The sequence below is a fragment of the Euprymna scolopes genome, chromosome 4 (assembly GCF_053919585.1).
Source record: "Euprymna scolopes isolate OS-2025 chromosome 4, ASM5391958v1, whole genome shotgun sequence".
Taxonomy (NCBI): Eukaryota; Metazoa; Mollusca; class Cephalopoda; order Sepiida; family Sepiolidae; genus Euprymna; species Euprymna scolopes.
Window position 1 is genome coordinate 542162 of NC_136485.1, and position 12082 is coordinate 554243.

Genomic DNA, 12082 nt, shown 5'->3' on the forward strand with positions numbered 1-12082 from the left:
ATCATCATCATCATCATCATCATCATCATCATCATCATGTCCATTTTCCATGCTGGTATGCGTTGATTTCCAATGTAACCTATGTCTAGCTTATTGTTTATTTATCCTTATTTCTCTTAACTCCATTCTTATCACTTTTCCAATATTGTTTCTTGCCCATTTCTTGTAAATTAAACTTGCCACATCAACTATTCTATATTGACTAAATCTAAAACTCTTATCCATTCCTTCAACGTCTCCTCTACTGCATGTACATACTGGCCAGACTTAATCTTCATCCAAGTTCTCAGAGCGTTTCTTTTCATGCAAGGTATTCACTCAACTCTCACTGACCAAGTTTCAACTTCCATACATCATCACACTGCATGCATATGCTTGAGCGGTAATGCTTAAGTAGATGCAACAGATCTAATACTGTATGATCTCTGTTCAACCAAACATATATACTTTTCCTTGACACTTATAATTTTTTAATCAGATTTCAATACAAATTATCATGAATTTACATAGATATGAGATGTCTTCAATAAGTTTCCAGACTTGTTTTGTACAGGCATTTAAAATTGTCGTAGACTCTTGAAAGGTTTCAGGTTTAAATGAACAGCAACAGCAGAAATTGGAACACACTCTTCTAAAGGCTGATTGTCACGGCTGGTGAATTTCAAAAATGCAACCTGGACGCGAAGAGCAATATACAATAAAATTCTGTTTTAAACTTGGAAAAAATGCCACAGAAACATGGAATACTTTAGACTGCTTTTGGATTATCTTGCTTGAATCGAGCATAAGTTTTGGAGTGGTATAAGAGATTCAAGGGAGGCAATAAGTCTGTGAGGGGTGATGAGAAGTGTGTGAGGAGTAAGGAAGTCATAACACCAGAGTTGATTGGCCAAATAAAGAATTTCATTGATAAGTGCACCGTTTAATATCAGTGTGGGAACTATACACACAATTATTCATGAAAAACTGAAGATGTAGAAGATTTGTGCGAATGCACCAGTTCACAATTCTATCCTTGTGACAGACTATTTGACCAGATGGGCAACAAGACAGTTTCTCACTCTCTCCCTATAGTCCAGACCTTGTTTTCTGTGACTTTTGGATATTCTCTAAGCTCAAGGAAAACCTTAAAGGCTGTCGTTATGAGACAATTGAGGAGATGAAAGAGATTGTGATGAGGGTCATTGACATGCTCACACAAGAGGACTGCCATGGGCCTTTCAGAAATTGTTGGAATGGTATAAGTGCATTGCATTGAAGTTAGAGGAGATTACTTCAAAAGGGATTAGAGTTTCATATTTGTACTATCAATAAAAGTGTCCATACAAAAACGTCTGGAAACTTATTGAAGACATCTCATACCAAATGCAGTTTATACAGAAAAAAAAAAAAAAAATTAACACAAGAATAAAACTGAAAGAAATTCACTTCAATAAGACATTTCACAAATTTGATCTAACATGAATTTACCTGCAGTTGGTGCAATGTATATAAAGTTCTGTGTAGCAAAATAGCACACATCGTCAGTGAGCACAGTAACATAACTAGTGACTCCCATAGTTTCAGCTGTGTTAGCCTTATTTTCATACAGTTTTCACAATATTCATATGTTTTGATTACTTTAAAGAATGATTAGGAGTTCGAACATTTCACATTTAAAATAGCTTTTTTTTTTAAATTGTCATTTCACCCCAAACAAGGCACAGAGCCACTTAGTCGTGAGGAACTACTATTTGGGTCCCTATTTGCAGGGATAATATTTATGGAGTTTGGCAGTGAGATGTCTGTTCATATTACACTTGAATTTCTGCATGTCAGTACAGTCAGGAAAGCATGGACCTGGGAGAGAATTCCAAAATGTAGCAGTTTGAAGAAAAAATCTATTTGCAGAGAAGGCTTTATGGCATCTAGGGATATCTACAGTGTAGGGGTAGGATTTTGCTGTTTGTCAAGATTATCAAGGGTATTGTCGTACAGTGGGTACTAATGCTTGGAGTTTGTCAGAGCACTTACCATTGGAATACTTGTACAACAGGCACAAGGATGCCAGGTTTCGGCGATGGTGCAGAACTGGATGGGGCATTTCAGGTTGGAGTTTAGTTGATAGTTCAGGATCTATTAGATTAGCGACTCTTTTTCAAACTCCTTCTAGGAGCGACAGACTAGTGGCAGATGCACCAGCCCTGATGTGGCAAGAATACTCCATGCATATACGAACCATGCCCTTGTAGAGATACAGAATACTCTCAGGTGTGAGTAACCTTTTAGTATGGTAGAGAGAGCTCACTTTCCTCGCAGCAGCCTTGGCACTTGTTTCAATGTATTTATTCAAATTCATGTTGTCTGTGAATGTTAACCCTAGAAGCTTGAGGAAAGTACTTTCAAGCAGTATATCATTAGCCATGGCAATCAGTGGTTGATATTAATACAGATATATGTATAAAGAAAAGAAAAAAATGATTTCAAAAATAAATTTCAATATTAAAATTGTGCCTTTACTAATTATGTCCAAAGTAACCTGAAAGAATCGTGTTCCAGGGCAATTATATCAATTTCATGTCTCCTTCACTCGATGTCACTTGTTCTATGCATTCTTTCAAAATAAATATGGCATCTAAGTGTGTAGTGAGTGATTAAATTCTGTGAATTTTACATCGTAAAATTAAATAATTAAATACTTAAATGAAAACAGACTTCTATTTGTATCACAGCTAAATTTGATCTACGAGTCTATAAGAACATAATTTTCTAAAAATAATAATATTTTCAATTAAAAATGTGCTGTTTAGCAGTTCTTAATAAGTGCAATAAAAACTATTGCTTTCTATTATCAAGAAATTTTATTTGTGTACACTAGAAAAAACATCCAAAATTTAACTGTCTTACTAAATTATGATCCAGAAATGCATGTAATTTATTCGCCAAGTCTTTGATATAAATATTCAGAATCTGAATCCATGTTCATATGGAATCTCTTGGATGGTTGTTTATTCGGTATAATACCATTAGCAGTCATCGGGCATCCGCACTTAATTGTTTCTGCTATCCAATTATATCAAATTGTCTAGACTTAACAGTCATATCAAGTTTCTTAGTTCCAAGTTTATTGACCAAGTATACATATGTGAATGTATACCAATGAATACTTATATTTGTTTATTAATATAATAAAATGTAAATGAAGAATTTTGGTATATTTAAAATATGACGCGTCTGCATCTGCCAGTCTGTCTGCCTCCTTTTCTTTCTTTCTTTTTCTTTATCCCTCACCATATACGAGAGACGTTTCAAAATTAATGTATGCTATTTTCTTATTCTGCTCGAACGAATCAGAAGGAACTACAAATTGCATTGTTATGATGACTGAACTTATACATTCATCATCAGAGCTTCAGCTCTCTGTTGGAGATATTGATGGTGAAACTCTAAGAAAGAAATCCCTGTCATGGACGTACACCAGAAGCAAAGATGCAGTTTTAAATTCTTCCATGCAAAAAAAATTAAACGGATCAACATAAATCAGGGCCGCTTGAACGTTTATGAAGCTGATGAAGTTGATGTCAGCACAGTTATCAGATGGATTCGTTGAGTTCAGAGTGTCGAAAAAGACGTGACAAAGTGCACTCTGAACTTTTAAGATCGATCCCTCAAAAGAGGCTGACAAAAGTGCATTGAGAATGGTGGTGAGTATGCAGCAAACTAAATTCTAAAGCACAAAAAGTCGCACATTTTAGTGGCATCACTTCCATCTTTGTAGCTCTTTAACGTTTTTGTTTTTAAAAATATTGGGCCTTATTTTTGGAGCAACCCTATTTATATAATAATAATTATAATGATGATGATGATGGACAAATGGTACCAACATTACGTAGAATGTGTAGTGTAAAATGACGATGTTAAGATTCTCTGGAATTTCATGATTGAGTGTGACCGAAAGATAACTCACAGGAAACCGGATATTATAGTTGTGAACGAAAAGACCAATGAATGCCAAATTATTGATGTGGCTTGCCCAAACAACATCAACTTAAGAAGATTGACCTATCAGAAACTGAAGATGGAGTTTGCTAGATTGTGGAATAAGAAAAATTCCATTGTGTCAATAATCATGGGTACATTTGGTTCAATTCCTGTAGATCTTATGAAATAGCTGAACTCCTTGGGAATCAGATACAACATCACCGTACTCCAGAAGTCATTTCTGATTGGCTCAGCAAACATCCTATGCCAGGTTCTTTCCATCTAATTGATTCTCTGGCTATTCTCACTAGCTTTGGTGTAAGAGCCCGCTCTTGAGGGGAAAGAAATCCGTGTAAAACATCACAAAATTGTGAAATTAATGGAACAACAACAACAACAACAACAACAACAATAATAATAATAAATTCTAACCTGGCATATATAAACTGCAATAGAAATGAAACAAAATTCCCAACCAAGAGAACTGGTACACAAAAAGTGAAAAGTGCCTATTTCTCCTCCCACCCCAACTCTCCCTTCTCCCTTTTTCCTTTTCCCCTTCTTATTCCTGTTTCCCACTTTATTCTTTTCCTCTTCCTATTCCCTTTTCTCTTTTTCTTTTCCCCTTTTTCATTTACGTTTTGTCTTTTTGCTTTTTCTTTATTCCTTTACCCCCCCCCCAAAAAAAAAAAAACTGCCAGTGCCACCACACCAAATAATCGAAGGGTCAAGGAGGATGGAAAGGCTGAGGAGAAAAAGCACTAATCAGGCCTCCACTGGATGAGTGCGAAGAGGACTGGGACCTTAGGGAGGCTTATTGCCACTCAAATTCCGGTGAGGACCAATGACTGCTACCAATGAGAAATTAATTGTAAATGGTTGTTGCGATAATGCAAATTAATTTGCAAATGGTATCGAAAGAGGTGAGATCTTTATGTGCAAGATAATGTCTAGGGGTAGACACACAACATATATTAATAAAAAAAACTAAAAGAAGTTTAAGAGGGAAAAGGGAATTTACTGAACCGATAAACAATGGAAACAAATATTTACAAAAATGAGTTTAAGGGAAGTACCTTGTTACTAGCTTTTGTTGCGGAGTAATAACAGGGTTTGATAAAATGTGATATATTTTACTTTGATTTGAATATAAGATCAGAAAATCAATATTTGCCATTGTTATTTGTGAGGGAGTTTGCAATAGGCTTGTTTCAGGAAATTCCTTGTAACCGAAAATTGGCCAGAGTCATAAATAGTTGAAAGGTCGCCCCAACTAACCGTTCCTTCTCAGTGTTGATTTAATAACTGAAGTTATGACGCTATTTGCATCTATTTATAGCCATGTGTATTCGAAGCTTATAGAATTTCCAAAAATGGAACAGATCGACTTTTGAACCTTCTAGAGCACTCGAAAAAAAGAACACTTTTCTGTTCTATTTTTAGATCTCTCCAGAAACGCTAAAAAAATATCTTTTTATTTTCTAATTGTAACGTAATATATTTTAATAGTAAAAGTTGTTATATATATTTAATTTTATTTAATATATTTTATATTATGATATATTATAATATTAATTATATATTATTATTTATATTTATATATATTTTTTATATTTGTATGATATTTTAGATTATAATTTATGTAGGAAATGGTAATTTCTTCATATTTTAAAGAGGAAAACTGCCCTCTCATGACAGAGAGTACTGGAAATTTGGGAACACTTGTCACTCAGACTCCAGGGAACACCACAAGTTGTTCTCAGAGAGTATTCTTTGATGATAGCCTGTTTGAAAAGTCCTAGTGAATAATAATAATAATAATAATAATAATAATAATAATAATAATAATAATAATAATAATAATAATAATAATAATAATAATAATCCCAGGTCGCCAAATTTAGAAAAGAAGCTAAAGCGATTGAATAGAATGAAAGAGGACAGAAATCTTTAGAAGAGGATGAACCTGATTCACAAGACTAAATAAGAAACAGTAATAAGCAAAACAAAAAAATGTCAGCAAAAAGTAACAATAATCAGCAAAACAAAAAATGTCAGTAAAAGAAAGAAGACTGAGACGATACAAATATAAATCAGAACAGTACAAACAAACAAGACGTTTGAAAACAATGAAAGACAATTTTATTAAAACATGAGCAGTGGAATGACAAGAACAAAGCAACTGGTCTAGACAGATTCAAAACTTTTTAGGAATTAAATATGAGAACAGCCTCAAAACCAGAACAGAAATGCCAAATGCCTAAAAGACATGAAAAATGAATTCCATGAAATTTAGTCAGACAACTGCATCTTGAACACTCTTACAAATGGTACAAGCACAAGTCGGCAGCAGTACTTGAAAATGAAAGTCACAAAATTCTATGCGGCATGGATATACAACCAAACGTCATATTAGTTAAGATGAAAGAAAAGTTCTGCCAGATTGTAGACTTTGCCGTTCCAGCAGTTCACAGAGTGAATATCAAGGAGACAGAAAGGGAGCAAATACATGGAACTATCCAAAGAGCTCAAAGGGATATGGAAGATGAAAAAAATCTAGAAAGCACCACTAATAATATGAACACTAAGAACAATATTGAAGAGCTTTGAAAATAGAATGGAAGAGATTGCAACCAAAGGGATGGCTGAGAAGATTCAATGGATAGACAATAATGAAAACGGCTGAAATATTAAAGAAAACCCTTGAATGCAGAGAATAACGCACATGAGCTACAGGCACTAGCCAGACATATAGAAACTGCTACAGATGTAAACCACAAAGAAACATCACATAGGATCATAAAAACTGAAACTGCATAATTGTAAATTAACCCTCATGCAGTCCTGCCTACCGTCTCCTATTTTTTCTTTTGTGTGTCGTTGTAAACTGGCACCACACCAAATAAGTAAGATCAAGGCGGAAGGAAAGACCAAGGAGAGAAAGCACTAGCCAGACCTTCGCTGGATTGAGTGCAAAGAAAACTGGGATCTTGGGGAGGCTTATTGCCATCAAAATTCCAGTAAAGACCAATGGTCGCTACCAACAATAAATCAATGGTAAAAGGCTATAGTGATAATGTAAACTAATTTGCAAAGGCTATTGAAAGCGACAATGAGTACTGGAAGTCTGGGAACTATCAATAAAATTGCCATACAAAAATGTCTGGAAACTTATTCAAAGCACTTCGTATGTCTGAATAGCCCAGCATTGATCAAGGTTAAAGTAAACTTTACTTGATATGACGTTGCATATAATTTTATTCCATACTCTAACTCAAGCAATTCCATGTAACCTTGCTAATGCTAAATAAATTTCATAATATTCATTTTTATGGCAAGTGCTCACCTGAGCTCCAATCTATGCTCCACCCTCGCCAAACTTTCATAAGAAACACACATCTAGCTGAAACCACTATCAATAATTTTGTCCACTCTTTATCTGTGCCTATACCTAAGCGTAAATTCCATGAACAAATCTTTAAATAAGCCATCCCCTTAAGTAATGTTAGATAATAGCCGTATAGAAGCATTATCTATCTATCTATCTATCTATCTATCTATCTATCTATCTATCTATCTATCTATCAATCTATCTATCTATCTATCTGGCGATGAATGGACAACAGAGATTTGTCAAATTTGTAAAAATTTGTGACCAGTCAGTTTGTACAGGAAAGTATCCGAATATGGATAGACAGGACGTTTCAAGCGTCATGTGTTCCGATTTGTGCAAACATAGTATTGAGTTAGGTTAAAGATGCCGAGAAAGATGGATGGACTAAATGAGTGTCACCTCAGAACGGAGACATAGAGAATCCCACAAACCGAGAGTCTATCGATTACTCCCTTCTGCTGTGACGAATAACTGGGAGTGATTAAAATATATAAAATCCTACAACGTCTTGGTCTGAGTCTTGTGCATCATCTTCCTTAAGACAGGTCTGGCTTTCCAAGATGGTTAAAAACGCTCCCAGAAATAGCTAGCAGAAACAGGTATGTCATCAGATTACATGTATTATACACAAACACACAAGAACTAGATGAGTCATGGGCTGTTAAGATAGACAGTAGAACACGAGGACAACAGTACGTTATACCACAACACAATGTACATACATTTATATACGTCCGTTAATTAAAGAAGAAAATATAGACTATATGATTTAGAAAATAACAACACATGTATACACAGCATACGTTAATTTGATACCGAATATACGTGCTCATCTGAACTCCAGTCTCTGGTCCCCCCTCGCCAATCTTTCACGAAAAACACTCGTCTAGCTGAATCCACTGTGAAAAATTTCCCCCACTCTTTATCTGTGCCTAAATCAAAACGTGGATTCCATGAACAAAGCTTCTTTCTTAGAACTGCATGCCTGTGGAACTCTGTTCCGTCTGCCTGCTTCCCACTGGACTACAACTTGGATGTCTTCAAGTCCAACGTTAACAAATTCCTAATGAACCGCCCCCTTAAGTAAACACTTCATCAAATCTCCACACTAACGTAATGTACTTGCAATAACCCTTATCCCTGAGTGGCTTCCGGGCTTTGATAAGTGGTGATCACTGTGTAAAAAAAAACGAAAAAAAAACGTGGTCATATAGGTAGAAGAATATTACAGTACTCCAATTTAACAAATTTCCACTACTAACGATTACAATGGTATTGTCCCATTGACTACTGTACACTCATTGACCCTTATCCTCGAGTGGCCTCCGGACCTTGATAAGTGGTGACTCCTATGTAAAAGAAAAAAATATATATATCCTCATGGATTAAACCATATGGTACAACACCTATTTTGTCTTCTGTTCCTATTGTTTGACACGGAATAAATTCCCTAAATTAGTTTCGGTCATTTTGTAATCCGTTTTCATTATTATTATTATTACTTTTATTTGTTCTTTTCTCCTAGTAATATTATATTATACCAAGCCATACAGTTTTACATTATCTGCCCTATTAACCATTACTTAGTTTATATTCTGATTTGTTAAAACTAATACTAATCTTTATGAGCTGATCTCATTAGAGGATCATTATTGTACCGTTTGCTTTTATAAAACAATTGATTCATTTCTAGATAATTTGGTTATTCAATTAGAAACAGATGAAACTGTAGCTTTTTTTTAAAACTAGAAGTGTATGGTTAGCATTATTATCTACAAGGGTCATCTCCAAAATAAAGCCTCCTATTTTGAACTCAGAAACTAAATCTCTGAAAAGGCGGAAGTGATTCAATTAAAACGAACGACTTTTTGTGCCCTGTAACGTTGTCCGGGAACCAACACGTTGTAGTTTTCAGTCGCAAAGCAGGCAAAATACAGAAAAGAACTTCACCTCGCTTTTTCTTGATAACAACGTCATTTATTTTCTCATTTTTACAGTCATAACGTCACCCACATGATCTCTCAGACGTCACGCGCACCTCTCACATGATCTCAGACGTGTTCCACGTCTCTACTCTTTCTCTTTTTATAGTCTCTTCTTTACCGGTGACGTAATTTTGCATGCATTTGCATACACACGTCCGCACCATGTTACAGCCCCAGAATTTGTTTTCCCATATAGTCACCCGTATTCTCAATGTACCTTTGACAACAATGGACGGTACCTCTGCCGTAAAAGTCCGGAGCACACTTTACCACTCACATCTCTATCACCACTTTGAAATCGCAGAATCCATTTCCTAACTGTGCTGACATGAACTGTATTGACTTCATAAACGTTTAACAGGCGCTGGTGAGTGTTGATCGGTTCAATTTTTTTCTGTGTAGAGGAATTTTATGACACATCTCTGCATCTGACGCACGCCCATGGCAGGGTAACATTCTTATAGTCTCACACCGTCAATATCTGTAACAGAGAGATAAAACTTCTAAGTCGTGGATGCATGAGTTCAGTCATAATAACAATGCAAATTGCACTCCCCTCTGATCAATTTAGGAGAAATAAAAATAGAAGACATTACTTTTGGAACTTACCTCGTATATAAAACAAAGTATTGTTCAGATTGTCCTAGTAAAGTTCGTCTGTATTGTTAACTAATTTTAATTTGACATAAAAAATCTACTATATTATGATTGATATCTACTATAGATATTTTATTGAAGAATTCATGTATCGTTTCTTTTTTTTCAATTTACAGATTTCTATGAGTGGAATTAACAAAAAACAGGACATCATCTCTATATAGTCCTATTCTCCAACAAGCCCGAAATGTAGCTGTGCAATTCATTCAATATACATGAAGTCCAACCAAATTGGTCAACTGTTCAGATCCGGATCCCTCAGTGATATCAAGATTACTCGTTCTATTCTTCCTAGTCCATAGCTTATTGTTATATACAGTTAGTGGGCTTCTAGCCAGTTTTATGATGTCAATTTGCAAACTAGTTATATAAATTATGGAACGGTAGTATGAATCTATTAATACGAAAAACTTACTGGCATTAGTAATCATGAAATTCTCAAATAAGAATATGACTTTATCAGAGGAATTCCGCAATTTATGGTGAGTTTTAGATGTAATTTCGGGTATTATTCTATCTAATATTCTTTTACTTATTACACCTATATCTGCCACACATAAATGAAAAATATCAGCAACAACCGACGGATGGATGGCAAGCAATTGTATTAGCAGCAGGAGCAGCGTTTGAATGCGTATGCGAATTGGCAAGTGTGTTCGCGCTTGCATCTGACGAAAAAGAAGAAAAAGGACACCACGTGATCGGGGAGAAACAAAATCGATGCTGAAGGAGATGGACATGTATAGTGAAGGCGAGAATGGGCTGGTTGTAGCCAGCCCACGGTCGGAAGAAAGAGTGCGGTCGAAAAAGATGAACTTTTAAGAAATGGCTGTCTACGGCCGGCTTGTAGTGGAGCAAAAGCGAAGACTTTTACGCTGTGTCGAGCCGAGGAGAAAGAAAAACGGTAATAAACGAAAACGTGCTAAAAAAAAGAAGAAGAAAAAAGCTGCATTGGATTTATTTATTTTTGTTTGTTTGATCCTTTTTGATGGTGGTGGACGGCATGGGGATCCGAGAGAGATTTGAGCTGTAATGAACACGGTTCAAACTGTGATGAACACGGCCACGTTATACCTTAAGTAGTACGGTAAAGGAGCTAGTCTTGATAAGTGGTGACCATTAGTTACAAAGAGCGAGGAAATCAGTTTGAAACATGTGAATAATGTATACAACACTGATGACTCATCCGGAAAAAAAGTTAAATAGACTTTACATTACGTTAACTAACGTTAATTACAACTTTATATTAGGTTAAATAATATGAATTACGATTTACATTAATTAAATAACGTTAAAACTTTACATCAGGGTTGGCTACCCCTGGCCTGTGGGCCACATCCAGCCCACGAATGAATTTTGTCTGGCCCACTATCTTACCCTGGACACGATGTAAATATAGGCAAACCAAACCAAAGTGACAGTTTGCGGCTTGAATATATCATGTCGAAATAAATAAAATCATTCTTTTTACCTCGAGATTACCATACTTATTGTCTTTTTCTCTTCCAGAAATCGTTTTTGTCTGAACAAATAACAAGCCCATGGAAGCTGAGAGAAGAAAAGTGGATTTAGAGTTTTTTTGTTTTTTTAAATTTTTTAAATTACATTTTCACCCCAAACAAGGCATATTGCCACTTTGGTGTAGGGGTCTACTGTCAGGGGCAGCAACTACTGGGACACTATGCTGGGATTTGGGCAGCAAAATGTCGGTTCAGGTTGCACTTGAACTTCTGCATGTCAGTACAGTTAGGGAAGCAGGAACCTGGAATGGAATTCCAGAGTCTAGCGGTTCTGGGGAAGAAACTACTGGAGTAGAAAGATCTTTTACATCTAGGGATCTCTACTGTGTGGGGGTGGGATTTAGCTGCCTGTCGGGTTTGTCGAGGGTGTCTATGTCATGGGGGCACAAGTGTCTGTAGTTCGTCAGAGCATTCATCATTAAAATACTTGTAGAACAGGCAGAGGGCTGCAACGTTTCGTCGATGGGACAGAGGCTGAAGCTTAGATGCCAGTTCAGGGCCTATCAGATTTGTGACTCTCTTTTGAACCTTGTCTAGGAGTGAGAGACTAGTAGCAGATGCACCAG

The 12082-nt window shown here is 35.8% G+C and overlaps 1 protein-coding gene across 1 annotated transcript in view; it reads right to left on the reverse strand.

Moving 5' to 3' along the window:
• The window catches only part of LOC145266407 (glyoxylate reductase/hydroxypyruvate reductase-like), a 28131-nt gene that overhangs the window by 1517 nt on the left and 14532 nt on the right, over positions 1 to 12082 (reverse strand). The window lies entirely within an intron of this gene.